Here is a 23431-nt window from a genome sequence, read left to right as displayed (position 1 = left end):
GTACGAGGATGACCGTCCGGGCTCTTGGGCGCCCGAACAGGGTTAAGGGGAGCCTAGAACTAAAGAGAGTCCAAGAATAGTAGGACTCACCAAGGTTTGATGGCTGGCAATCGGATCACGATGGTCTGGCCAGCAATATACTAGGCAAGGCTGGGAGGTGAAAGGAATCACTCGTGCTCACTCATCCCGACTGTTTTCTTCGGGCTTTATAGTCTTCTTCTGAGTCATTTGTCATTGGTATTAGAGCTGACAGGTTTAGTCGTGTGGATTTGTGGAGTTCTTCATCGACGGGTCTCGCGGTTCGTTTCAGTCGACGGGTCGCGGTTCGTTTCAGTTGACGGGTTTCAGTCGCCTGCCTGGATGCCAGTCGCGTGAGGGTCGCCCGCCATTCATTAATCGTCGAAGACCCTTTTGAAGTAGTTACGTGTGGTGTGCCACGTCACGTAAGTGACATTTTGCGAAACGACTGACGTGAGGCGAAAAACGACCCGGCGCAGGCGTGAGGCAGAACGACCCAGCGTGAGGCGACAGGCGTGAGGCAGAACGACCCAGCGTGAGGCGAAAAGGGATTCGTTTCTGGTCAACGAAAGGCGCAATGTCCAAAGGCGTCAGCTGTGAGGCGAAATATGAAGAAGCTGTGAGGCGAAACATAAAGACGACTGCTGTAGTCGTGATGATAAGTACCAGCATTTGAATCGCCACCGACGGACTGAAATCAGCCAGATTTGTCACACATATAAAAGACATATTTGTGGTCCAAGTGATGGTCCCGTTTTCTGCTGAAGAATTTCATTTTTAGCGTGACTGGTCTAGTCCGGGAAGATAAGGATTGTTCCTCACTCTTCGGGCTTACTAATAAATCCAGCAGCAGCTGCCCTGCCATTAAAACCAGGGAAGTACTTTACTTTGTATGCAAATTTCTTATCTTTGCTTTCCAATTCCAGTGTATTAATGGCAGAAAAAGGGAAAGAGAGAGTGATGGAAGGTTCTAGTTCTGGGGACCACCCTATGGTAGATCCCCATGAACCAGAAATGCAAGAAGAACAGTGGGAAGAATTTTTTGCTACACGAGAGCAATTTGATGATCTTACTGCTCGTGTGCAAGCTCAGGGGGTTCAAATGGAATTTTTAACCCAAACACTCACTGAAATAAAATCTCAATTAACTTTATTGTTAGAAAGAGATAAAAATAAGATAGAAACCTCGGATGTCCCATCTTCATCGAAAGATTTAGATGTGACTATGCGAGATCCTAAGGAACCCACCATAAATTGAGGGATAATCCAGTTTTAAAAGATATGAAACCCCCTCAATTTCACGGGGAGGAAAAAGATAGGAATAAAGATACAATCTTTAATTTCCTCCAAAAATGGGAAGATTTACATAAACTTAAAAATACCCCACCACATCTCCAAGCACTGGAGGCTAGTTTAACTTTGGGGCCCAAAGCATATAAGTGGTGGCGAACTTTAAAGGAGGCAAATAAAATACCTGAAACTTGGGCTCAATTTGAATCCGTCTTTTTGAAAGAATTCCTTCCTGAAAATGAAATGGAAAGAAATTGGGAAGATTGGGATTATGTCAGACAAAAGGGAAGACCCCTGCTGACATATTTGAAAGAATATCGTGAGATAATCCTCAAATTGGAAGGAATAGATGAATTTCAAAAAACAAGAGGATTCATTAGGGGACTAGACAAAGCCTGTAAAAAGGAAGTAAAAAGGAGTTCACCTAAGACGCTGGAAGAGGCAATTAAATTTGCATTGATTCATGAAGATAGTATGCGTCCAGGTACACTCATTAGTCTCACTGATACGGAGCCCAAGTCTAAGGAATTGGAAACCTCAAAATTTGTGGGCAAATTTAAAAGGAAAATGCCATTTTTTAAGGGTAAAAAACAACCTTTTGAAAAGAAACCATATGTGAGGCTAAAGTTAAGTCTTGATGACTTTGAAAAGGCCAAAAAAGAAAAGTTGTGTTTCAATTGCCTATCCCCTAACCATGCTGCTTGGAATTGCCCTCAAAAGAAAAAGGGGGAAGACAAAGGAAAGGATAAGGACAAGGGCAAGGGAAAAGAAAAACAAATCCATGTAGTGCAGATCCTAGAATTAAAGGGGCATGAAAAGTACAAATCTTTAGAGGTCTTGCACATGGATGTACAACACAAGTGTTGTATGTCAACTTCTATGTGGCAGCCTACTTTTGGGCCACATGATTTACTTAGAGTACATGGATTGATAGCTGGAAAGAGGGTTAGAGTCATGATTGATGACTCTGCCACACATAATTTTATAAATTATGCACTTGTCAAAAAATTGAAACTTCCCCAACAAAAGAGTGGACATCAATATGTTGTTCGTATGATGCAAGGCCAAGACAATAAAATATGGGATACAATGGTATCCAATTTGGAAATTGAGATTCAAGGATATAAAGATAAACTTGATTTCCAAATTATGAACATGGAAAGAGCTGATATTGCTCTAGGGAGGGAGTGGCTATGGGGATTGGAACCATCCTTAAAACGTAGTTACCATCATAATACACTGGAATTTGAAAGGGATGGTAAGACTTTTGTCATTCAAGGTGAACATGAAGTATCTGATAATCCTTTGCTGTGTTCTACCGAAGTTCAGAAGCTGATAAAGAAGGAAGTTTGTGAGGTATATATGTTATGGTCTCTTCTTGTACAGAACACTTTTACTTTCAGTAATATAAAGCAACAATTTTCTTATGTTTGTGAGTTGAATGTTAATAATGAATTAAGTAGTTTGTTAGATGATTTTAAAGATGTGTTTCCTTCTGATTTACCAAGTGGCCTTCCACCAGATAGGGGTGATGTAAATCACCCAATTGACATAAATAAGGATACACATCCTATTTCTAAACCACTGTATAGGTTAAGTGAAACACAACACCAAGAAGTTGAAAGAAAAATTAAGGATTACCTGGATAAAGGGTTTATTCAACCCAGTAATTCACCTTGGGCTTCACCAATTTTATTGGTAAAGAAAAAAGATGGTTCTATGCGATTTTATGTTGACTATAGAGCACTTAATAAAATAACGGTGAAGAATAAATTTCCTATGCCCAGAATGGAAGATCTTTTTGATCAATTGCAAGGGGCAAAATTCTTCACAAAGATAGATTTAAGATCAGGTTATCACCAAGTAAGAATTAAGGCACAAGATGTTCCCAAGACAGCATTTCGTACTAGATACGGGCATTATGATTTTTTGGTGATGCCTTTTGGCCTCACTAATGCACCAGCTACCTTTATGAAGCTGATGAATAGTGTTTTACGGCTCTATCTAGGACATTTTGTAGTCGTCTTCTTGGATGATATCTTGATCTTTAGTAAATCAAGAGAAGAACATTTGGAACACTTACAATTAGTATTCCAACTGTTAAGAACACATTCCCTTTATGCGAAGAAAACTAAATGTGAATTCTTTGCACAAGAGGTCAAATATTTGGGACATATTATCTCCAAAGAGGGAATCAACATGGATCCAGAAAAAGTAAGGGCAATTATTGAATGGCCACCTCCAAGGAACCTGGAAGAGCTGCATATCTTCCTAGGTTTATTTGGATTTTATCGTAGATTCATTCGAGATTATGCCAAAATAGCTCTTCCAATGGCAGACCAACTTAAAGGGAAAGGAAAAAGTTTTAATTGGGGAACAGACCAAAATGAAAGTTTTCAAAAACTTAAGGTAGCTATTGCTACAGCTCCAGTATTATTAATAGTGGATCCCAATAAACCGTTTGTGGTTGAAGCTGATGCCAGTGACAAGGCGATAGGCGCGGTCTTATTACAAGAAGGTCGACCAGTTGCTTTTGAAAGCAAGAAATTAGACCGTGCAAAACAGAATTATTCTGTTTATGAAAGGGAGCTATATGCAATAGTACATGCAATGAAGAAATGGAGGCACTATCTGTATGGTGCCAAACTTTTGATTTTATCGGATCATGAAAGCATTAAGTGGCTTAATGATCAACCGGATTTACACGGGCGTAAAGCCAGATGGGCCAAACTCCTCCAAGAGTTCGACTATGAGATAAGATATAGAAAAGGAAAGTATAATATAGTAGCTGATGCACTCAGCAGAATGCCCATCATTAATGAATTGAGTTTTACTCAGTTCACTTCCAACTTGCTTGAATCTTTAAAAGGGAAATGCCAGGTTGATCCGACATATTCCAACATATGGAAAGTAATAAAAAATGGGGATCCAAATGAAAGTGCTTCTACTGAGGAAGGAATATCTGAGGAAGGAATATCTGAGGATGTTCAACAAGGAAATGGAGCATCAGGGGTTGCTCAAACTGGATTCAAGTGGAAGAATTTTACCATTGATAATGGTTATTTACTCTACAAGGGTAGGGTATGTGTCCCGAAAGATACAGAAATAAGGCGCCAGATACTCTTTGAGTGTCATGATACCCCTAGTGCGGGACATCCAGGAGTTAATAAGACTTATAGTCTTATTAAAAGGCAGCTCTATTGGCCTGGAATGAATAAGGACGTCCTTGACTATGTGGTCAAATGTAATAAATGCCAGGTTAATAAAGCTGAAAGATTAAAAATGGGAGGACTTCTCCATCCACTGGAAATTCCTTCGGGAAAATGGGAGAGTATCTCCATGGACTTTATTGTTGCTTTACCTAGAACACAGAGGGGGCACGACTCTGTGTGGGTGATTGTGGATAGGTTAACCAAAATGGCTAGGTTCATTCCAACTTCAACTGATGTTAAAACACCAGAATTGGCTAGATTGTTCGTAGAGAACGTATACCGATTGTATGGCCTTCCGGCAAATATAGTTTCTGATCGGGATAGAAAATTTGATAGCCAATTTTGGCGTGCAGTATTTAGGAAATTGGATACTAAACTTAGCATGAGTACGGCGGATCATCCGCAAACAGATGGGCAAACTGAAAGGGTTAACCAAATTCTTAAAGATATGCTTAGGGCATATGTAAGTAAAAGGCAAACTAATTGGAAAGAGTATCTACCGATAGCAGAGTTTGCATATAACAGTGCCAAGCACTCTTCCACTGGATATAGTCCATTTATGTTAATGTATGGGTTTCAGCCCAGAGCTCCTTTTGCAGTAGGACTGCATAAGGAAAAGGTTCAGGCAGCTAAAGACTTTTTGGAGGATATGAATAGTATGTTAAAATTTGCTCAAGAAAATATTAAAAAAGCTCAAAATCGAGCTAGAGCATATGCAGATCCTCACCGAAGAGACATCTCCTTTGAAGAAGGAGAATTGGTCTATCTTAAGGTGCCTGAATAAACTAAAACTATGAAAAAGGGACAATGTCCAAAGCTTTCACCAAGCCAGCAGGTTGTTATGCTTCAGCTGGATATAGAGAAGGATTTTGATCATGTTAGTTGGTCATTTTTGCGCCAATTAATGTCTACAATGGGTTTTGGGCCCCGTATGATTTCTTTAGTTGGTACCATCAATCAGGGTGCTGTGGCACATATTAATGGAGGGATTACGGAGGAAATTGCCTTATCTCGGTCTCTTCGGCAAGGCTGTCCTCTAAGTCCCTTGCTGTTTGCTTTTGTAACTCACCCGATGCTCTCATTATTAGATAAGTTGGCAGCTCAAGGTGAGATAGTTGGCTTAAGTGTATTTGTCAGTACTTTAGGGTGCTCGTGGATACAGGGACATTTGGGTGTCCATACAGGACAATCTTCAAAGATTCTCTCCTTTGCCTGTGCTACAGCCATTGCATCCATGGTGTGATTGGATATTTGTGCTACCTAATGACTTTGAGAAAAGGTCAGCTAATCAGATATATCATCAAATGGTGGAAGCTAAGAGATGGGTCATGGGTAAGGTTAATAAGCTCTGGCATGTCAGGGATAGCAAAAAGAAGTGACGGGAAAGATTTATCCAGCTTTGGAAGTTTGAGGTTCCGTATCAGGGTAAAGTGTTCATGTGGTGGCTATTCATTGGGGGACTTCCAATGGGAGAAGTGCTCCGTGCCCGAAAGATCTCTGTAGGTCATTGTATTTTCTGTACTACATGTGATGAGACATTGCTTTACCTTTTTGTCTCCTGCCCTGTTGTGCGACAGATTTGGAATTTCATTTCCTGTGTGTGGTTCTTGGTGGCTCAGCACCGCTTACCAGTTCGTTCGTGGATTCTGGGAAATATGTCCTCTATGCCCTCTTTGCCTTCAAATTGTTCCTGCCTATTCCATTTCCTTAGATGGACAGCCCTATGGCGTACTCGCAATGCCTTTATTTTTGATTCGGCATTGGGCATCCATGGACATGTGGCCCGTGTGCGTGGATTGGTGTTATGGCAAATCTCTTCTATGATGTCAGCTAACCTGGTTCTTCCGGATATTGCTGCTCCTTGGCTGGCGATTGTTCGCTCTACTCCAGTTGTTCCTTCTGCGTGATTTATTAGAATGGGTCATGTGATAGGTTGTTTTGGTTGTTCTGAGAGCCTGCAGGCCTCATGAAAATATTCTATAGAGCGAGTGTGAGAGAGACAGAGTATGCTGACTTGATGGTCTGATGTAAAGGAATGTAAGAGATACAAAGAGAATGTTGACCTGATGGTCTGATGTAAATATTTACTACTTAATTCAATTGTCTTCATGGAAAAAAAAAGAAAAGAAATGAAATGATATATTAACGTCTACAAAAGGCCAAAATGACCTATGAGACCATGAGTTACAATCTTGTGTATGATGGTACAACTGTCTGGGCAAAATATGTAGCACAAAGTAAAATAAGAAAGGAAACTAACTATGGCTATGTGTAAAACATAGAGCTCTATCTAGTAACAATGAGTTCCAAATGGTACAATCTCATGTGGGTATGGAGGGCCTAGCTCTAGCCCGAGTAATAATCCCTTGTATCTGCCTATGAAGGTGTCGATGTTTGTGTCAAGACCTAGGACGTTTGGATTGGTTAAGCAGAATGTCTCGATCAATCAGTACTCCTTGTCTGTGTGTGGACTGTGGTGGTGAGAGAGGCTTGTGTGGATTGAGAGAGAGAGAGAGAGAGTATACTGACCTGATGGTTTGTTGTAATAGAAAGTAAGAGTTACAGAGAGAGTGTTGACCTGATGGTCTGTTGTAATAGAAAGTAATAGTTATAGAGAGAGAAAAAAAAAGAGAGTATGCTGACCTGATGGTCTGTTGTAATAGAAAGTAAGAGTTATAGAGAGAATGTTGACCTGATGGTCTGATGTAAATATTCACTATCTAATTCAATTTTCTTCACGAAGAGAGAGAGAGAGAGAGAGAAAGAAAGAAGAAAGAAAGTTATATTACCATCTACAACAGGCCAAGTTGGCCTATGAGACCAAAATGTTACATACAAAATGTCTGGGAGATTTCAAAAGTCCCAGTGAAGCTAACGTTTATGCTATGTTGAACTAAATTGAGTAGGTACAAAATGATATCTAGACTAGATACAATCTAGAGGTACTCTCAGTGCGGTGTGGAACTGCTCCTGGAGTGTTCATCCTAGGATGTCCCGCATGGGTCGGTCTAACATGGAGAGACTAAAGCGGCAGGGCAGGGCCCTCCGATGGCGGCGTGTTGCTGTGGCTATTTCTAAGGTGGTCCCCCGGGGTCGAGAGGCCGGTTGGGCTGGTGGGGGCTCGGTGGTGGGGAGGGTAGCTGGTACTTGGTAGAATTCGTTGAGTGTGCGTTGGTGTAATATTCCCACTCGTGAATATTGACGTCCCGCACACTGCGTAAACCTCGTGCAAAGGTTATCTTTCATATTGGAATTGCCGGCAGTGTAATCTGTGACCTGCACGCGAGAAATCGAGACCTCCGCATTGGCAAAGCAAGCCCGAGGGTTCAAATCCGCAATTCACACGTAAACACCCTCTTGGGAGGGGCAAAATGGATATTATTAAAGCAAATTTTTTTTATTTACCCCTTTCCCCCAGCTGATGCACGGCTGGAGGAGAGGGAGTGTGGGGGGGATGGGCTTGGTGGAGTCGTGGGCTGCATGAGGAGGGGGGAATCCATGCAGTGGCCACGTGGTGGAGCTCCCCTCTCCTCCTCCCCCCCCCCCCCCCCCCCCCCCCCCCCCCATCCTATAAATACACCTTTAAGGTGTTGAGGTGAGGAGGGAAACGGCTGCTGCCATCGCCGTGCTGAGAGAAGAGGAGAAGGCTGCGTGAAGGGTTTGGACAGACGAAGGGAGGCTGTCGAGCTGGTGGGATTGGAGGAGGGAGGAAACCGTGCTGTTGGAGGAGAAGGTTGCCACGTTGGGAATCTAAGACAAATGGAGTGAGGGAGAGGCACTGTGACCACCGCCACATCCAAATCCGCCACTGAGCTACAGGCCGCCCTGCTGCGCCGGATGTTGCACACACTCCCGCCACCATCACCATCGATTACTACTCCCCTCATCGTCAAAAAATTCCTTCCCCAATCATTGGCCTTTATCCACGTGGTCTTCTGGGAAGGCAGAACCTTCCTAGAAGCTTTTGGAAGCTTCTAAAAGTACAAGGCTTAAGGCCTTGTGCACACGGGTTCCACCTCGGGGTTTAAAAAAACCTTCCCTTAAAGCCCATTTCCACAGCTTCTAAGGGATAAGGCTTTGGCCTTGTTCCTGCTGCCTTCTCGGGTTTAAGATCGAGCTCATTAAGCTCTATTCCCGTAGCTTCCTCGAAAAACTCTAATTCTCGTAAGTCCTTGTAAAGCCTCCATTTTCGCAGCTCCATCCATAAGAGCTCCATTTCCGCAAACAAAGCTCAAATCCCATAAGCCCAAATCCCTTAAGCCCAATTCTCACAAGCCCTGACCTTTTAAAGATCCGAAGTTCGGTGAAGGTATCTCTTGTGTACGAGGGGGAAGGGGCAAAGGCAACCGGAAGTCCGTAATCACGCCTACGATGGCCCCCAAGAAGTCGCAAGGCGCGCCTGCGGGAGGTTCTTCTCCTAGCATTCACGTGGACATCTCCCCGAGCCCACAAACCCAGGTTTTTACTATTGTGATTTCATACAAAAGTAATGCATTAAGCATGACAACTCCATGGATTAGGAAGCACCCGTGCATGTTCAAATTCACCTAGCCTAGTTAATTGCAATTGGGAAAATTGGTATTTTCAATATAAACGCAAATTGTCTATCCATCTTACGACCTTAATAGTATGTTGCCTTGTCGTGTTTTTTCAAAGTGACGAGCCTAGAATACCTGTTGCCTATCATTATAAGGTTGGAATTGTTAAAGTGCACCATTGACTAGACATGAAAAGATTAAGAGTATGTTGCATTTTTAGGCAACATCTTCCTTGTAATGATTCATGAGGAAAAGTTAACACCCATAAGATGTTATCCGAAAAGAAATAGAAGAGCACGAAATTAATATTATGGACTTGCAAGTGGTATGAAAAATGAACACTAGTTTTAGTTTTGTATGAACTTCATTAACTTCATTGTAGCTAGGAGAAAGTTGCATAGTCGTCATGCAAAAATTTCATTCATCAGGAACCGTATTTAGGAAAGGTTGCATGGTTTAACAAAGCATGAGATTCTAAAGTGTAGACAACAAGGTAGTAGGCATGATTATTTGATGTAAATCCTAGTAGGTCCTAGGAAAGTTAGTATCCAGATTATCATGTATTTTTACTTTACCAAGGAAAGATGGAGTTATTGTGAACTATGTGATGCGTAGAAGCAATGAATCGCATGTATTGTGGTAGTTGCAAGTATTTTTCCCTTTTGATCTAGTTTATTATCTCTAGGAAAGGTTTATCCTTGTCGCAAGACAAGTATATTGAATTGTCTAAATCACCTAACCCACAAGGGATTCATATCGGCATGATTCAGTCGATATGATAAATATCCCAGGTGCTAACTAGGGTTTAGCACGTTAAGGATTCGACCTAGTTTTGCACTTGTTGCCAAGTCAAAACCCTCAAACCCAAAGATCATACCCCCATTCACGAAATGTTGAGTCAATTGGACGGGCTTGCAAGAAACGATCTAGGGTTTCTACCCTAAAGATCACTCGTTCAAATGATGAAACTCGAATTGAGTTGGAACCCCTAGGACCAAACGTTGTCGGTCTAGTGTAATTAGCAATGGGTTGAGCAAAAAGACACCCTAAACTCTGCTTCTCATCTGAAGATAATTCCGATATCAGAAAACGCCGTTCAATGGGTGAAATGATCCCATGGAATTGATGCGACTCTCGTGCAATAAAGTTGTAACGTTGCATAGACTTGTTGTTTGTTCACAAGAGAGTTTTGCCATTTCTTGAAATAAGGTTGGTAAGTTCTTGCGCAAGTTTAACTTGCAAGAGAATGAGTAGTCATCCTGTTACATCACCTGTCTTGGGGAAAAATTGCCAAGTAAAGGGAAGTTAGGTAATTGCTTGAAAGCAAATGATCAATCAATAAATTAAAGCGACATGGTCGCCAGGATTTACTGTTAATAAAACCTAAGGTATTGGTTAAGTTGGGTTAACAGGGTATGGCCCTAACCCAAGGACAAAAGGGTGAACAAATAAACCCTTGGGAATCTTGCCAAGTCGCAATTAATCCCGATTGAACGCTGGATGCATTCGGAAAGAAGGATTCACTCCTTGACAGTTGGCCAAATAAACGACCACTGGAATTGATTGTGCTTGTAACAGTTTAGGAAGCACTGTTTGCACTGTTTGCTCAAAGAACTAAAGGATGAAATGATATCTAATGCTTCAGGTTGAAGGCCTGAAGGGAGTGGCAGCTTCAGTTACCCCCGACTGCCTGTCTGACCCTAACCAAGGGGGTTGTTGACCGCGCCGGGAACGTGGACCGAACCCGCCGCGAGAGGTCTTTCCGTTGAGCTCTACTTGGAGCAGGAGGACGCTTGGGTGCCAGGGGGGGCTCTGGCTGTAAATCCCTCGCCTTCCGGGTCATGCGCAAGAGGCTAACGTGACTCGGGATTGGATCTCGAGGCCCGCATACTAGTCTACGGGCAGAAGCTTGGAATAGTGATCCCTAGCGGATTACTGGTTAGCCTTCGGGCAGATTATGGACCAGCCTACGGACGGAACTCCTTGTATTTCAAAGATAAAATGATGAAATGATAATAAAGAATTTGGCTGATATTGTTTTTCTATGTCAAGTGATAAGATTACGTGAAGGAACCAGTGCTTAACAGGAGTAATTAAAGAAGCTGATTGCTATATGTCAAATTAATGTGTTAGATAATTACATAACTAAAACAAACTGAGGAAAGTGCGGAGGATGGGCCATGGGTCCGTCCTACGGTTGGGTGGTCCCGGTTAGCCGGGAACTTTTCTCAAAAGTCTCAAAGAACAGCGGGATGATCATCATTATCAAAGTAAATAATGAGAGCGATAACCTAGAGTTACCCGATTTACGCTGTTTTAGGGGAACGGAATGGGACTATGCCTTATGGCAGAGAGGTTGAACCTTGCATCCCTCTCGTTTCCCATTCTCCTTGAACCAAGTGCAGCGTGAATCCGCTTCGGACCGGGCGTTTCTGCGTAAAGTAGTTCACTTGGGTCTGACGCTAGTTGCTGTTAGCTAATGACCAAACAGGAAAACCCAAATTCCGGTCGATTCTAAATGGGAAACGGCCAGGATACTTCTGCTACGTGGCAGACACGGGAAGACCTAGATTGCAAAACCCGTAACATTCCATGGGAGTGCCGGGCGGAGTTTTCTAGACATCCTTTCCGATGGACTGCTAAGACGTGTCCTGGATGATTCTAGTGGACACGTTACAGTTGGTTGGTGGCTCCTTGTCTTTGCTCCGTGGTTGGTAGGAGGTGGTCTCTGTGGCGTCGTATTTCCAGTAGAAAGAGCCCCAGGCATCTCTGGTCTTTGAATTCCATCACCTTGGAGAGTGGTCCGAATCCTTCGCTGAATAGGCAGCGGAAGCGTTCCCGGATTTCGTAGTACACTGGGCATCTACAGATATAGTGTTCCTTTGTCTCTGGCTTGAGATGGCAGAGCTGACAGATTCGGTCTTCTGGGGGGAGGGGGTTGGCCCCGTATCTGTCTGTTTCGACCTGTAGTTGGTGTGAGGACGTGCGGATTTGTCCGATGGCACTTCTGACCCCGTGAGACAGGTGTGTGTCCATGTAGCTTGGGCGGGTGATGAAGCTATCCGGGGAGATGTGCAGGAAGTGCTCTCGGTAGAAAGCCTTCTTGGTTCCTAGTTTCAATGTGGGGGTCACCCATGTCCTGGCTGTGTTTGTCTGGATGATATCCATTCTGATGATGCGATTCACCTCCTCTCGGCTGAGCTCCAGGTGTAGGCAGTCTAGGCTGTATTGTAGTGGGGGGAGGTGGTCCATGTGCAGGCCATGGAGCCGTAGCCAGGTCTCTGTTCGGGCATACCAGCACTCAGTGTCCCCTTGTGTTGCTAGCTGTTTGGATGACTCCAAGGCGAGTCTGGGGTACTGGTGCTGGGGCAGGTCCCATATTCGATGCAAGAAGGTCACGGTCTTGAAGAGGGCCTCAGCCACGAGGGGAGGTGCCCCCAGCTCTGCGCGGATGATCTCGTGTGGTACGGAGGGCTTGCTTCGGATCATCCGTGAGATCATAAGTATTAAGGGTCTCTCCATCTGCTCCCATCCCTCATAGGTGGCCTTCTCCTTAGGCAGTGGCTGATCCTGTGGGGCCCTCCATGTGTAGTAGAGACTGGACCCCCATATGGGAGCCCCGTACAGGAGGGCTGGTGTGACCAAGGTGTCAAAAAGCGAGAGCTTTGTCCGGGGTTCTTGGAACTGTATGCAGGCACATTGGTTCTGCATTGACCCGAGGGCTGCATAGCCTCGGGTTAGTCTATCTTCTGCTGCTTTTCTCAGGGTAAATCTTGGTCCAGAGAATGAATCCCCAGATAGACGTATCTTTGGACCACGTCCGTGGTCTCTTCGCCGTATGTGAAGGGGGGTACCGAACGTCGGAGCCATTGGGTTGACGTGTTGAACACCATGACCTTGGTTTTCCCTAGGTTCACAGTTATGTCTTTGTCTTGGCAGAAGGCCTGTAGTGCGTCTAGTTGGCGCTGTAGCCCTTCGGGTGTGCTGGAGATGAGGACTATGTCGTCCGCATATAGTAAGATGGGTATCGATGTCCCTCCCAGGCTCGATCCCTCCTCGCCCAATCTATCTATGTACTCTGAGATCTCATCAATGTAGAGGTCAAATAGGGTGGGTGAGAGTGGGCGTCCCTGCTTGACTCCGATGGTGCTGGTTATCTCCTTTGACAGCCCTCCTGGAGCCCGAACTCGGCTCGTTACCGATTCGTATAGTGCCAGTATCCCCCATCGCATTTCGGTTGGGACCTCCAATTCCTGTAGTCTCTGCGTGAGCCTCGCTCGTGGGACTGTGTCAAAGGCCTTGCGGAAGTCCACGAAGCAGCAGTACACCTGTCTTCCATGTGCTCTGCCCTCCTCTATGATCGCTCTCAGTGTGAGGATATGGTCAAGGGTGCAGAAGCCCCTCCTAAACCCTGCTTGTCCTGCCGCCCGATGTTGGTGTTGCTCTGCCCACTTGCTCAGCTCGTGGTCCAGTATGGATCATAGAGCTTGGCTAGTACATGGCCAACCATGACTGTTCGGTAGTTCGTGGGAACCATGGGGTCTTCGGCCTTCAGGATAGGTATTATGGTGTTGGCTGACCAGCTGGTAGGGAAGCCTTCGCATAGGGCTCTGTTGAACATGTGTGCTAGGAGAGGTGCCAGTATGTCTCTGGCATGTGTCAAATGCTCTGCTACCAAGCCTTCGTGGTCTTGGGCACGGCCATTTTGGAGTTTATCAATGGCGTCTCGAACCCGCTCCGTGCTAAAGAATGTGGATGATCCGGGTCTGCTCCCTGGGGGCCGGGGTAGCTAGGGCTGCTAGGGTACTTGGTATAGTGAGGTTGCATATGCGTGCCAAGTGTCCGGGGAGGTGATGGGCGTCTGGGCTCGGGGTTCCTGAAACGCCTTCCATGCCTCTTTGCTGTCCTGTCCTAAGAATAGTTGGTAGAATTCGTGTTCCACTTTGGAGAGGTAGGCTCGTTTCTTCCATCGCACTAGACGACGGAAGATCAAGCGTGCCTGTTTATGCGTACGTACTCCCCGTGCTTCGTCCTGTTGAAGACGGAGCCGGGTTTCCCTGCACTCTGCGTCGTACCAGCTATTCAGTGGGACGTTCTTGTTCAGAGGGGTGGAGTGGGGGGATGTGTGGGGGAAGTATTTGGCAGCCGAGGTGTGTAGTGTGCCCGCCAACTGTGCTGTGACCTCCTCCAGGGGTGCGTGGGGGTCCATTTCCTGCAGACTCCAGTAGAGATGGTCGGAGTATGCGCTTGCAGTTAGCGTGGTAAAGTGGTACCTGGGGAATCTTGGGGGGTTGCTTGCTGGGGGGGTTAGGTCATACCTGCAGGTTATGTCAAATTGCAAGTAGGCATGGTCGGCAGCCACTGCGAGTGGGCGAGGTGATATTTTAAAGGACTGGATGTCGGGGACAAGTGATAGAGGGCCGAGGATATAGTCCACTGTGCTTGCTCCCAGTTTCTGTGTGGGTGCTCCATGTGCCCCCCGTCCGATGCAATTGGCCACGTGCTTGTGTGGGAAGCATGTGAGGGCATCCGACCCGGGCCATCTGTCGAGACCGTTGAGGATGGCTAGTCCGTGTGCCCCCCCTAACGCCAGTAGGTGTTCACCATATTCGGTGCATTCAGTGTGTCCTGTGATGCCCAGTTGAGTCCTATCTCCTCCGGTGCGATCTCTTTGTACATGTGGTCTTCGCTCTCGAAGAAGAGGGTCTGCCTCTGTGCTGTGCGTGCGTTGAAGTCTCCGGCCAACATGACATCCCCCAAGCTGGAGTAGTGCATGATATCCTCGTACAGTGGTAGGTATGGTGACTCGTCCTTCGGTGATGCATATGGGGAGTGTGCTGGTGGGAAATGGCACACCGCCATGTATATGTCTCGGGGGCGATCTGTGTGTATCCGGATCCACATGAACTGGGCTTCCTCATCTTTCCGCATGACTTGCACCATGGGCTGTAACTCGTCCCTGTACAACACAACCACCCCTCCGGACCCTCGGGTCCCTCCTTTTGTTCGGGCTCTAGGGCGGCATGCCGTCTCCCATCTATATCCCCTCACTTCTGGTAAGTAGGTGCCTGGGCTTTGGTGGGTTTCTGTGTAGAGGACGATGTCCTTGCTGGTGAAGGTCTCCTGGAATAATCCTGCATCTGTTTTCATAGCTCCGTTGCAGTTCCACACTGCAAACCTCAGGTGGGTCTCATAGGCCGCGCCCCGTCATTGGCGTTTATCTGTGATGATGACACGACCATCTTTGTATACTGCCCATTTTCCCGCTTTACGGGCCTCCAGGATCTGTGGCATGCATTCTTTACGATGTGCCACCTGTGTGGGTGTGAGGTCATCCTCCAGGTAGACTTTTTCCCCTTTTAGAGCTGTCCTTTTAGAGAGGAAGGCTCGTTTGGATTCTAAGTTGGCAAATTTGAGGATAAGAGGCCTTCCCTTGGTGAGGTCTTTCCCTACGCGCTATGCATTCTCCACTATTTGAGGGTCCTCTACTCCCAGCTTTTCACATATCTGCTTGGTGTCTGCCAGGGGGCTATCCCCTTCCTTCCATCCGACCACCCAGATGTGGAGCGCTCTAAGCTTTCTCCTTTTCTCCTCCCTTAGTGCTGCATTCACAAACTCCTCCTTCTTTGTTGGTGACTTCTTTACCTCAATCCATTTGGAGTTCTCGGCCACTTCGGCTTGTGCTTGTTTCACTATATTTGCCCATGTGTTGAGCTCCTTTGTTACTTGTGTCTTCAGCTCGTTGATCTCGGTTTGCACCTTGGTGGGCGTTGTTTCGGTGATTTCTCCTTCCTCCTTCTTGAGTAGGTCCAGCTGGTTTCTATATTCATCGAGCTCGTGCCTCAGTTCTTCAATCACCCTGTTTCTCTCTTGGCGGGACGTTTCAATGTCCACCTTCCAGGAGGTGAAGTGTGATGTGATCTCGGCGTAGATTTCGTTCTTCCATTCTTGCACTTTCGTGCTTATTTCCTCCTTGATTTGGTGTGCAGTTTCCGCGCACATTGCTGCCATGATTTCCTTGATGTTGCTGATGTCTTGGTCATGCGCCTTGCATACATCTTGGAGGGCCTCCATGCCTTTCCTTGTGTAGTCATCTGTCACCTTGTCAATGCTGCTCCAAATCGCTGAGTATTTCTCATTTTTCTCCCCTCTTGTGCGGTTCCGTGGTGACGGGGGTGTCTTGCTCGAGCCCATCCCTTACTCATGGTTCCTGGGCTTGCTTAGGGGATGTGTGCATCTGGCGTCATTGTGGTGGTGGATGCGTGATGGGCGGTGGTGGGAGGTGGCGGAAAAGTCGGGTATTGACAGGGCTAGTGGCGGTGGTGTGATATGGGTGCCAAGTCCGGGGCGTGAGGGAGGCCTGTAGCAGGGTGGGGGAGAGGGGGGCGGCTGCTACGAAGAGAGGAGAGATGGCGATTGCTCTTGTCGAAAGAGAGAGAGAGAGATGAAATGAAATGAAATGATATATTAACGTCTACAAAAGGCCAAAATGACCTATGAGACCATGAGTTACAATCATGTGTATGATGGTACAACTGTTTGGGAAAAATATGTAGCACAAAGCAAAATAAGAAAGGAAACTAACTATGGCTATGTGTAAACATAGAGCTCTATCTAGTAACAATGAGCTCCAAATGGTACAATCTCATGTGGGTATGGAGGGCCTAGCTCTAGCCCGAGCAATAATCCTTTGTATCCGTCTATGAAGGTGTGGTCTGTGTCTGTGTCGAGGCCTAGGACGTCTGGATCGGCTAAGCTGAATGTCTCGATCAATCAATACTCCTTGTCTGTGCGTGGACTGTGGCTGTGGGAGAGGCTCTTGTGTGGATTGTGGCTGTAACTGTATTGAAGTCTTCTGAGTCTCCTTTGCAAAGAAGTCTATGAGCTGCCTCTGCAAAGGGCCTCGGTGTCCTGGAGCAGCTGTACTCTTGAGGCGCATGTCACGAAGCCGTCGTATGTCAAGAAGAAAGAGGCCAAGGCATCGCTGATCGTTAAAATCCATGACTCTGGATAGTGGTTCAAATCCGTCTCTAAGAGACAGTGGAAATGACCACAGACCTCATAATACGCTGGGCAGCAACATATATAATGCTCCTCTGTCTCTGAATCTAATTGGCATATCTGGCATATGCGCTCCTCTGGCGGGATGGATCTATATCTGCCAGTCTCAATCTCTAGTTGATGTGAGGAGGTGCGCAACTGGCCAATAGTACATTTGATCCCATGGGAAAGGTAGGTGTCCATGTATCTCAGGCGAACAATGAATCCATCATCAGTAGTGTGAAGGAAATGCTCACGGTAGAAAGCCATCTTTGTCCCTAGCTCCTGCCCTGGCATCAACCATGTCCGCTTGATATCCAACTGGGTAAGATCCATCTTGACGATCTTGTGAATCTCTAACTTGCTCAGATCAAGAGATGGTGCATCAAGGGAGTACTAGAAGGGGGGTAACTTGTCCATGCTAAAGCCATGCAACTCAAACTAGGCCGACATCTGTGCCTACCAACATGAAGTATCACCCTCTCTGGCGAATTGCCAGGAGGATTCAAGGGCCAACCGTGGATATCTGTGTCTGGGTAAGTCCCATAGGCTATGTATGTATGCGACCGATCGGGTGAGGGCTTCTACCAGAATTGGTGTAGCTGCTAGCTTGGCTCTAATGATCTCATGTGGCACTGAGGCCTTACATCTGATCATCCTGGATATCATGGACACTAGGGGTTTCTCGATCGACCTCCATCCGTCATAAGTGCGCCTTGATCTGCTATGGTGGTCAAGACTAGGCTCCCATATCTGTACTCCATAAAGTAGTGTGGATGTGACCAGTGTATCGAAGAGCCATAGCTTGGTGCGGGATTCTTGGAATTGCACCTGTGAGCACATCCTCTCCAAACCACTTAGTGTTGTGTATCCGCGAGTTAGTCTAGTGTTTGCTGCCTCTTGCATAGAAAAGGTGGGCCCTGTGAATAAGACTCCCAAGTATGATTAAGAATCCACATACTCCAGTTCCTCAGATCCATATGTGGTGTAGTATTAAATACCATCACCTTGGTTTTACCAAGGTTCATTGAAAGCCCACTGTCCAAAGTATAGGAGTGTAATGCGCCCAAGTGTCTCTGTAGACCCTGTGAGGAGTCAGCTATCAATACAATGTTATCTGCATACAATAGGAGAGGTATCCAAGTGCCAACTAGTGGAGCTCCTCTATCTCCTTCATATGAGATGTAATCAGCAATCCCATCAATGTATAGGCCAAATAATGTCGGAGAGAGGGGGCATCCCTGCTTCACCCCAATGGTGGAGTAAATAGGTGCTGAAAGGCCCTCAGGTGTCCGGACTCTGCCCACAACTCTCTCATACAGTGCCAAAATACCCCAACTAAGCTCTTTCGGTACTCCCATGGCATGCGGTCTATGTATGAGCCTATCTCTCGGTACTGTGTCAAAGGCTTTGCGGAAGTCCACAAAGCAGCAGTAGGTCCGTCGGCCATGGGCCCTTCCCTCCTCAATGATTGCTTTGAGTGTGAGGATGTGATCCAATGTGGAGAAGCCTCTCCTAAAGCTAGTCTGTCCCTGTGCTCTAAGACCCCACATCTCTACCCACCTGCTTAACTCATGCTCAAGGATGGAAGCATATAACTTAGCCTTTAGCCAATGTATGCCCAACCATGATAGTCCGATAGTTACTGGGTAGAGTAGGGTCCCGTAACTTGAGGATAGGCACAATAGTGTTCGTGCTCAAGTCTGTCAATGGCCTCTTTGGACCCTACTTTTTGTAAAGAAAGTGGTGGTCTTTGGGCAAGGCTCAAGTGGGTCAGGAAGAGGTGGCTGACCCTCCACAGTATAAAGACTAGCTGTATACTTCTCCCATACAGTGGTAGACGTAATAGGTGTGGTTGGGCAATGCTCTCTGAAAAGTCTCCAAGCCTCTCTAGAGTCTTGGCTCAAGAATAACTGATATAGGTCTTGCTCCAGCTGGGCCAATAATGTTCTCTTCTTCCACCGTGTGAGGCGTCTAAAGAGTATCTGTGCCTGCCTGTGGGTAGTGGACCCCAGTGCTATCTCTCTGTAGCCGTGCTCTGGTCTCACAGCACTCATCATTATACCAGCTGTTCCGGGGTGTCACCTCGGTGGAGGCTCTCTGTGTGGGTTGTGAGTGTGGGAAGACTACACCTGCAACAATGTGTAGGGCCTCACTGAACTGCCGAGTCGGCTCCTGTAATGGAACGTTGGGGTGTGCATCATGTAATAATCTAAGGATCTCTGCCTCATAGGTATTCTCTGTCTCTTTGGAAAAGAGGTATCTCAGGTGTCAATGAGCTGCATGATGGGTCTGTGTGTCAGTGAATTGGAGGTCGATGGTGAATGATAGGTAGGCATGATCCACTGCAACTCCGAGAAGGCGTGGGGATACTGAGAGGTCGTGGATGTGAGATATCAGCATCGGTGGGGCAAGAACATAGTCTACTGTGCTAACACCATGTTGGTGAGGATAACATGTGAAGGTGTCAGATAGGGGGTATCTAGCTAGGCCATTGAGAATGGTCAACTTGTGTGCTGTGCCCATCTTCACAAGGTATCTCCCATATTCGGTGACTTCCCCCATATCTTGAGATGTCCTCTCCAACTGTAGCTCTGACACGTCCTGCTCCTGTAGCATCTCCTCAGATGCATCAAAGAAAGACACTTGATTGGAGGCTGTCCTGGCATTAAAGTCTCCTAGTAAGATAACCTCTCCCTCCTTCGAGGAGAGAGAGAGAGAAATCAATCCTTAAATCTTCTCTGCACCCACCTCCGGATTAGGAGGTGGTAAACTCCCTGAAAGTAGAAGTGTTGGCGGTTTTGAAGCTTCTCTCTTGGCAAGGCAAAGACGAGCAAAGGCCGATGTTGAATAGGGTGGTGCACCTAGGACTCGTCATTGTTAATGATGCTCTTCTACATGTCAGTGGGGCTGTTATGTCCTTCAAATTGGTTTGGCGTTGCTTTTATGTTCCTTGAGGCTATTAGAAGTGGATGCAACAATGGAAGCGTATACATATGCTGAAATAGGTTGTTGAACACAAGACAGATAAGAAAGGAAAGAGAGAACAGAAGAACATTGCAAAAGAAGAAAACTTAGATGAATGCTCCAGAAGTGGAATCCATATACCAAGACATGAGATAGTACATAACCAATGTGTGCCATTGGTTGTGAAGGCAATGGCACCGACTCCTCTCTCTACCAAGAACCTGTAGGTGATGACAAATGAACGATTGTGGAAGAGGAGAGACTGACTGATATAGGCATGAAAACTACCATGTAATACGATAGGTCAGCGAGCATGAGTTGTTAGCCAACTAGCTGAAATGCGCTAGCACAAACATAAAAATGGCAAAGTAAAATTCCTAAATTATCTGACAAATATCCTAGTGCCCTAGCCCATTGAATCACATGCGTAGACCCAATCATGAATTGACATATCTACTAATACCCTCTCTCAAATCATGGGTGATTTGATACAATACAATAGCCCCATCGTAGTACATACAAGAATATGTGCTAGAGTAGAACCATGGATATCCAAGAAGTGGATTCTTTAGCCACCACTAAGGTGCCTCGGAGAAAACATGATGTCAATGTCGGTCGTATCAACTCCTGAAAATAGAGAAGAATCATAGTAGTTGCCGATGGCTGTTAACAATGTTTGGCAATAGCATACAAGACCATCTTATCAAAAATGCCTCTGAACATGTGACCGTGGATTCCCCACCTTTGGCTAGTCCGTCAAAGTGTTCCCTCATGTGAGCACCCAACTAAGAGCCAATCCTGTTCTCTATCACATACTAGCCCATCATGAACGTGGATGTCAATCCCAACTCTAGGATTTGAACCTACCAAACTTTGTTGATGTGTCAAGCAAATCCCTCTCTGGAACTTGTGCACCTGTATAGGAGTATAGATGAGGCACACTTGCCCCATTGCATCACCCTCTTACACTCCCCCTTTGGCATTGGAGAGTCATAAGGGAGGACTGCATCACTTGTCGTAGAAAGCGGTAGGAGGGGCTGCCAAGCCCTTCCCTCAATCTGAAGACGAGGATCCCTGTTGTGCCTTGGCCAAAGGATCTGTATCGGAGTCTGAGGAGAAGAATGACTTGATGGAGTCCACATCTTGTTGCTTCTCCTTCTCCTTCGTCTTCTTGGAAGCCGCTAACTTTTCAAAGTCCTTGCGTAAGTGTCCCTTCTTACCGTAGTGATACCACTGGGCCTTTGACTTCTTCTTTCTATCACCCATCTCTGAAGATGCAATAGCGTCACTAGAATCTCCATAATGAGACGGAAGCTTGCCTCGTAGTCACAAACATGCCTCATGCTCAAGTAGCATCGAGGACATATGGATAAAACTCACAGGTGTCGATGATGTCTACGCCCTCAAAGCATTGACCACTCCTTCAAATTTTGGGGGGAGCTTGTAGAGTATTGTCCCTTCAAGATGTGCCTTTGGAAGGGCAGATTGCATGTGTTGAAGCTAGTTGTGTATTTGTGTAACATAGAGCAAAAATGACTAAAAATAGTATCCTTTGGCTTGAACTGCATTAGCTGGAGCTGTCCATAAAGTGCCACTACACGCATGGTTGGGTGGGGACTTGGATGTCGTGGAGCTACTGTACTCCTGCGGAGTGAGCTCTAAAGCTGTCATATCTCTAGGTGGAAGAGGCCAAGGCATCAGTGGTTAGTGGAATGGCCTTGGATCTCATAGTATGCTAGGCATCAACAAATATAGTGCTCCTTTCTCTCTGGCTGTAGCTTACATATTTGGCGCATGTGCTCTTTTGGTGGTATGAATCAGTATCTTCCCATCTCAATCTCTAACTGGTGTAAAGAGGTGCGGATTTGGCCAATAGCACATCTAATCCCATGTATCCGTGCATCTCGGGTGGACAATAAATCCATCATCTATAGTGTGGAGAAGATGCCCTTTGTAGAAGGCTATCTTCATCCCTAGCTCTTGGGACCTGGGTTGGTGCCAATCATGTCCTCCTAGTGTCTAGTTGGGTAAGATCCATCTTGATAACCTTGCCAATCTCTAGCGTCTCAAGGTAAGCAATGGTGCATTAAGGGAGTATTGGAAGGAGGGTAGCCTTTCTATGCTAAAGCCATGTATCTCAAATCAAGTTGACATGTGTGCATACCAACATGAACTGTCACTCTCCTTTGCAAAGCTGTCGAGAAGGCTCAAGGGCCAACCGAGCATATCTATGTCTAGGTAGATCCCATAGGCTATGTACTGACACTGCTAGCTCAGCTCTAATGGTCTCATGTGGTACTGAGGTCTTGCATCTGATCATCCTGGAAATCATGCTCTCCGTTGATCACCATCCATCATATGTGTGACCTGATCGGCTCCGGTGATCTAGACTTGGGCTCCATACCTATACTCCATAAAGCAATGTGGATGTGACTAGTATATGGAAGAGCCACATCTTGATGTGAGGTTCTTGAAATTGCACATGTCAACACATCCTCTCCAAGCCTCCAAGTGCTGCATATCCTCGGGTCAGTCTGGTATCTTTTGCCTCCCTCATAGAGAAAGTGGGACCTGTGAATAACACTCCCACATATGTATATGAATCCACATATTCCAATCCCTCCTGTCCATATGTGAGTTTAGGTTTTGATCTCCCAACCCACAGTAGTGTAGGCGTTAAACACCATCACCTTGATTTTACCAAGGTTCACTACCTAGGAACCCACTATCTAATGCATAAGAGTGTAGTGCATCCATATGTCTTTGTAGTCACTGTGGTGAATCAGCTATCAGTACAATATCATCTGCATATAGGAGAGATATCCAAGTGCCAGCTATCAGGGCTCCTCTATCCCCTCCCTGGGATATGCATTCAGCAACCCCATCAATGTATAGGCCAAAGAGTGTCAGAGTGAGGGGGCATCCCTGCTTCACCCCAATGGTGGAATGAACAGGAGCTGAAAGGGTCTCTGATGTCTGTACTCTACCGATGACCCTCTCATACAATGCCAGAATTGTTCTATGTCTTGGCTGGTGAGAGCAGCTGAAGACAAGTTCTAGGGCATTGCAGGTCTGCTAAGTAGAAATACTGAGTTGTCCTGTCAAAGACTGGGATTAGAGATTCAATGAGTACGACTTTCCAAACAGTATTAAAGTACATCTTACCGCAGTGGCGACCGTTTGCTTGAACTCAAAACACCTGCACATGTGGATCTCAATCAACACTCAATGCACATATTTTAATCAGTAATCTTTCTAAATAAGATGCTTACATGCCTTGTTGCCTATTCCAAAGTCATCACCGAAGCTCATAAAACACTGAAGTTAACCTTCACTTATCAAAGGGCAAGCTGATATCATATCACGT

At 45.9% G+C, this 23431-nt stretch overlaps 1 protein-coding gene across 6 annotated transcripts in view; it reads left to right on the top strand.

Annotated features, from left to right (window-relative positions):
* Window positions 1–23431, top strand: part of LOC148042083 (vacuolar acid trehalase) — a 129360-nt gene that overhangs the window by 57943 nt on the left and 47986 nt on the right. The gene's annotated exons all lie outside the window — the stretch shown is intronic.

Source organism: Lygodium microphyllum, chromosome 1, assembly GCF_053477565.2.
Source record: "Lygodium microphyllum isolate KBCC chromosome 1, Lygodium_microphyllum_v1.1.10, whole genome shotgun sequence".
Classification (NCBI taxonomy): domain Eukaryota; kingdom Viridiplantae; phylum Streptophyta; class Polypodiopsida; order Schizaeales; family Lygodiaceae; genus Lygodium; species Lygodium microphyllum.
The sequence above is the reverse complement of the archived record's forward strand: the minus strand, read 5'-3'. Positions and strand labels throughout refer to the sequence as shown.